We start from the raw sequence: 6,053 nt of genomic DNA on the forward strand, positions 1-6,053 counted from the left end.
TCATATGGAAATATGATTGGTGCTGAAGAATCCTTAACTCATCCCCTGTTTTGAGGTTCCAGGAAATCCAAAGTCATGCATGCCAGACTCATGGGATCTCAGAGCTAAAAGGGAACTTAGAGTCATTTGTCAAACTTTTCATCAGATGCTTAAATCCCCTCTCAGGTAGCTTTAGCAAGTAGCCAACCAAAAGATATGTGGACACCCTTGGTGATAGCAGAACAGTCTCTCCAGGCAATCTCTTCCTTCTTTAGCCAACCTTGGTAAACATCCTTCCTGATACCAACCTGAAAGTTTTCTCCGTTGGCGTTGACCTTTTGGAGTCATGCAGTATGAATTCTATTCATCCTCCACATGACATGCCCTCAGATGGCTGAAGACAGCTATCATATCACTGAGATTTCTCTTTCCCAGAACAATGTCCCACTTCCTACATCTGTTCCTTGTGTGGCAGGGTTTCGAGTTCTCCAACATGCTGGGCACTGTGCCCTGAAATGCATCCTGTCTGTGCTCCTCATAGCATGTGTCTCTGAAACGGAACAGAATGCCCCAGAAGCGGGCTCCTGGTACAGAGCAGGGCAAAGATAAAATTCTCTCTTCTAATCAAGAGGACTTCTTAAGTCTTAACATCTGCTAATTCAGCCTGAGTCAAATGAATTTGTCAGTCACTTTACACTGCATTAGTGTAAAGTGCTAACATATCCTTGGGAATGTTACATATCTCTCCCATCCCGTATCTGAGTAAGTGGGAAACAGAACCAGCCTTCATTACAGTGTTATAAGATCTTTTGGACTCTGACTCTTATCCTCCAAAATATTGCCTTTTCTTGGACCCTGTTCCCCACTCCACCTCTACACCTAACACACTGCTTTGTGGTCTCTGCAGTTGGCTAAGCATGTGCTCTTTCTTCATCCAAGCTCTTTACCCAAATGTGTCCCCTCTAAATTCCTTCCTCTAGAGGTGTGTTTACCAGGGCACTAAAAACCCACCTTGGAGTTACAAATTTCCTACAAAAATCTGAAAACATTTGAGATCTCTATTTCCCGCCCCCCCCCCACCAATGTACCTCCTTATATCCATAGAAGATTTTATGTAATAATGCCGAGTGTTGGCAACAGTGCGGGTCACCTAAAACTCTCATATACTGTTGGAGTGGACACTGGTACATCCAGTTTTCAAAACAAAAGTTGAATATTTGAGTGCTCTGTTACTCAGCAATCTGACTCCTAGGAACACACCCGAGAGATGAGTACATATATCCACCAAAAGACATTTAGAGGAATAGCAACTGTGTTCACAATAGCCCCAAACTAGAAATAATCCAAATGCCTACTGCAATGAGATGAATGAGTTGTGGTATATTCATCCAGTGGAATACTGTTTGGCAGTGCAAAGGGGTGAACTACTACCACATGCAACAACGTGGGTGGTTTTCACAGATACAGTGGTGAGCAAAATGGCCAGGCAGAGATGAAGAGTAGATACTGCGTGATTTAATTACGGGATGTTCAAGAACAGGCCAAAAAAACCCAGTTCATATTGATGGAACTCAGCGTGCTGGTTACCTTGGGAGCCAGGGGATGCATGGTGACTGGGGTAGGGCCCAGAGAACTTTTTGAGGAGTTGCAAGTGGTTTATATGCGCTGTATGTTGTGTACCTAGGTAAAAATTCACTGAACTGTTCAATAAAAATTTGTGCGTTTTATTGTATGTGAAGTAGAACTCCATATGGAAGTTTAAAAAAGAAACTGCATACTAACCAAAGCAAAAACACATTCTTCCATGGATACTTCGAATCATCTTACATATGCACACCACGCTTTGTGAAACACCGGCCTAGTTTTAATACTGTCGCCTTATGGTTGGGGCAACTGAAATTCAGGGGAGGGGACATGCCGCCTTTAATCATACAGAGTTTTAACAGTAGAGCAGGGGACAGGGCCGGGACTCCTGACTCCCAGGCCTGAGTCTGACATAGTAAAAAATTGATTGAGCTGTACACTTTAGGTACTTTACTATAGATTTGTTAGATCTTCATTAAAAGAAATTCAATGAAAAAACAAAATATTTGGCAGGATGGGGTTTTTTCTCTCCCTTTTGAATGCTGGTACAAAGAGAGTCCTTAACAAGACAATGGAGTCAGAGGCCTTATTAAGATATATATAATCAACCTACAAGTTATTGTTCTTCTAACTATACAAATTGTACATTTACAACTCATGCGATCCTTCTCTAGCTGTCTAAACAATCAAATAACCCTCCACATGTTGGTCATTAAGTAATAAATCATGTACCGGGAGCAGGTCCCTGTTGGGACTGTTTTACTGAACTTCCCTTACAGCACAGATGCATTAAGAGACAAGGCAGTCAGGACATTAAAGCTTAAAAAAAATTAAATTGTCTTAAATTGAGTTTAAAAAAAACAAAACTGATTACTAAATGTACCTAGAAAAAATTGTGATGGCCAGGGATGTGATTTGGGGAAGAATGGCTGAGAGTAACCTGTTATAATCACTGTACCCATCTTGGGCTGCTGTTCATATAAAAAGACAATTGCCTTTGGCAGAATCTACAGACATAAAACACTGTCTCAAGTCCTGCTCTCTCTCCTCTCTCTTCACCGTGAGCATTACGCACTGTGACCCAAGCAGCTGGCCCACCCCTTCCTCTATCTCTAAGTTACAAACATGGCTTTATAAAAGAGCCTTTGGAGTATTAGAATTTTTGGCAGACTTCACCCATCCTAGACCTTAGTCTTTCATAAATGTACCCTGGTAGTAATGAATATATATTTTTTCCCTCAAAAAAGGAATAAAATGTGATCTATGCTTAGTAAAGAAAAACTTTAAACAGAGAAATTTACTTTTAGAATAAAATAAATTATGCATGGTCCTTCTCTTACTCCCCTGTGAAAAACAAACAATAAACATGAGTGCATATATTTGTTATTTCCTTGCCATCCATCCATCCATCCATCCATCCATTGACTGTCATTTTGCCTGCTTGGTATCCTATTGGTCCTGATAGAGTTGATCACAGAGTCCCCCCTATAGAGAAGAGTGAATGACCAGGCTGGACAGTCAGGGTTAATTGCCACCATGGACACAACGATTGGTTGATGGATCAACTTGTGACCCAAGCAAATCCAATTAGTCTTCCCTGATATTTGTCACATTTATGCACTTAGATAAGGTCACTTTTTCTTTAATGCCTACAGTCATGAAGATGTAGGCCCATGGTCATTAGCAGCATTTTTCCAATTGTGTGAAATGATCCTAAGAATAAAGCCAATTCATGTAGGAAAGCAGAGTCAGAGATGGAGAGAGTGACAGAGGCATGGAGATATTGTTTGATCCATTATTCTGTGCCTGAATGAAACTGGTTCAAAACACGAACTTCCCACTTACGTGAACCAATACATTCCTGTTGTATTAGGTTGACCGGTATGAAATTGTCATTTTTCTAAGTCAAAACCAGTCCAGTATTAGTAATGTGACATGGATTAGCCCCATGATATGGGTTGGCTTATAATTTAAGCAAATTTGAGTTTGTATCTTGACCAATTCAGGTAATTTTTTTAAAGATTTCATTTATGTATTTGCAAGAGACACACAGAGAGAGGCAGAGACACAGGCAGAGGGAGAAGCAGGCTCCATGCAGGGAGCCCGATGCGGGACTCGATCCCAGGACACCGGGATCACGCCCTGAGCTGAAGGCAGACGCTCAACCACTGAGACATCCAGGTAATTTTTTTTAAGTTTAACTTTCTATTTAGAGATATTTATAGATTCACACGTAGTTAAAGAACTAACACACAAAGCTTACCTATACTCGTTACTCAGGTCCCCCCGTTTGGTAGCATCTTGTAAAACAATAGTGCAACATCACAAACAGGATATTAACGTTGATACAGTCAAGACACAGAACATTTCTGTCACCGCGAGGATCGTGTTGCCCTTTTGGAGTCATATTCACCTGCCGGCCACCAACACTCCCTCCTCCATACCTGGAAACCTCTTCATTCTTTCCCCCATTTCTATAATTTTGCCATTTTAAGAACGTTGTATAAATGGAATCATAAAGTATATAACCTTTTCGAATTGGCTTTTTAAATTCAACATAATTCCCTGAGATTCATCCAGGTTGTTGTGTGTATCGAGGGTTCATTCCTTCTTACTGCTGAGCAGTATTCCATGGTCTGGAGGTACCACAGTTGGTTAACCATTCACCCATTGAAAAACATCTGGGCTGCTCCCAGTTTGGGGCTACTTTCAACAAAGATGCCATAAACATTTACGTATAGATTTTGTGAACCTAAGTCTTCATTTCTCTAGGTTAAATGTCCAGGAGCATAATTGTCTAGAGTCTCATGAGAGCTCTGGATTTAATTTTAAAAGAAACTGCCAGACTCTTTTCCAGAGAGCTGTAACATTTTACCTTCCCACCAGCAATGTATGAGTGACCCAATTTCTACACATCTTCACTAGCATTTGGTGTTGTCACTGTTTTTTTTTTTTTTTTTTTAATTTAGCCATTCTTACAGGTAAATAGAGATACTGCCTTGTGGTGTTAATCTGCATTTCCCAAATGGCTAGCAATGCTGAATATTTTTCCATGTTTTTATTTGCCTTCTTTGTGTTCTCTTCAGTGAAATGTCTCTCTATGTCTTTTGCCCATTTTCTGATTTTATTTTTTTACTACTGAGTTTTGAAAGTTCTTTATATATTCTAGATCCTAATCCTTTGTCACACATGTGATTTGCAAATATTTTTCTCTTCATCCTGTCAACAGTCTTTTTTTTTTTTAATTTTTATTTATTTATGATAGTCATACAGAGAGAGAGAGAGAGAGAGAGAGAGAGAGGCAGAGACATAGGCGGAGGGAGAAGCAGGCTCCATGCACCGGGAGCCCAACGTGGGATTCGATCCTGGGTCTCCAGGATCGCGCCCTGGGCCAAAGGCAGGCGCCAAACCGCTGCGCCACCCAGGGATCCCTGTCAACAGTCTTTAGCAGAGCAACTGTTTTTAATTTTTACAAAGTCTGACTTATTTTTTTTTCTTTATGGACTGTGCTTTCTGTCCAACTATCCAAATGTAAGAATGTTTTTGGTTAGATCTAGATTTTAATAATTCTCTCTTATGAACTTTTTCCTAAAAATTTTACAGATTTTCCTAAAAATTTACAGATTTCCTAAAAATTTTACATTTAGGCCCATGATCCACTTTTTAAAAGTAATCTCTATACCCAAAGGTGGGGCTTGAACTCATGACTCCAAGATCAAGAGTCAGATGCTCCACCAGCTGAGCCAGCCAGGTGCCCCAGTTCATGATCCATTTTGAGTAATTTTTTAATAAAGTGTGAGACTTTAGTCAAGATGCATTGTTTTGTTTATGGGTGTCCAGTTGTTTCAGCATCATTGGTTGAAAAGGCTATCTTTCTTCCACTGAATTGCTTGCAAACTTCTGTCAAAAATCAGTGTGGGTCTATTCCTGGATTCTCTATTCTGTTCCACTGATCTATGTGTCTGTCACTCCACGGATACCACAGTCTTGATTGCTATGTTTTCAAAAATGTTGGCATATAGAAGATGTTCAAGAAATGCTCCTTATTCATTCGCTCAACATGTACATGTATATATATATTACTATTAATATAATTGCTCATTTTCTTCCTATTTAATTTTCAGCAACTTATCTAGAGGCCAAATTTTTAGCAACCCAAGGTTCTCTTAGCCCTAGAAACGACTGTCATAAAATCTCTGCATTAAAAGAACCAAAAAGTGTGCCTACAGAATTTTATTCAGAGAAAAATGGATTCCTGATAGAATCTGATCTGTTAAAACTTGGAAAAAGTACCCAGAAGTCACTAGAGCAGCATTTCCCAAATTATGTCCCTTGTTACACTAAAGTTGCTTCTCGAGAAAAAAAAAAAAGAGTTTCTGGCTAACACCATGGGGGAAGTCCTATACACAGTAGTATTTTTTAAAAGAGACTCATAACAAGTATTATCATAGTGAAGCACCTAAAAAGTCGTGCAGTAAAATACATCCACA

The sequence above is a fragment of the Canis lupus genome, chromosome 7, assembly GCF_011100685.1.
Source record: "Canis lupus familiaris isolate Mischka breed German Shepherd chromosome 7, alternate assembly UU_Cfam_GSD_1.0, whole genome shotgun sequence".
NCBI lineage: Eukaryota > Metazoa > Chordata > Mammalia > Carnivora > Canidae > Canis > Canis lupus.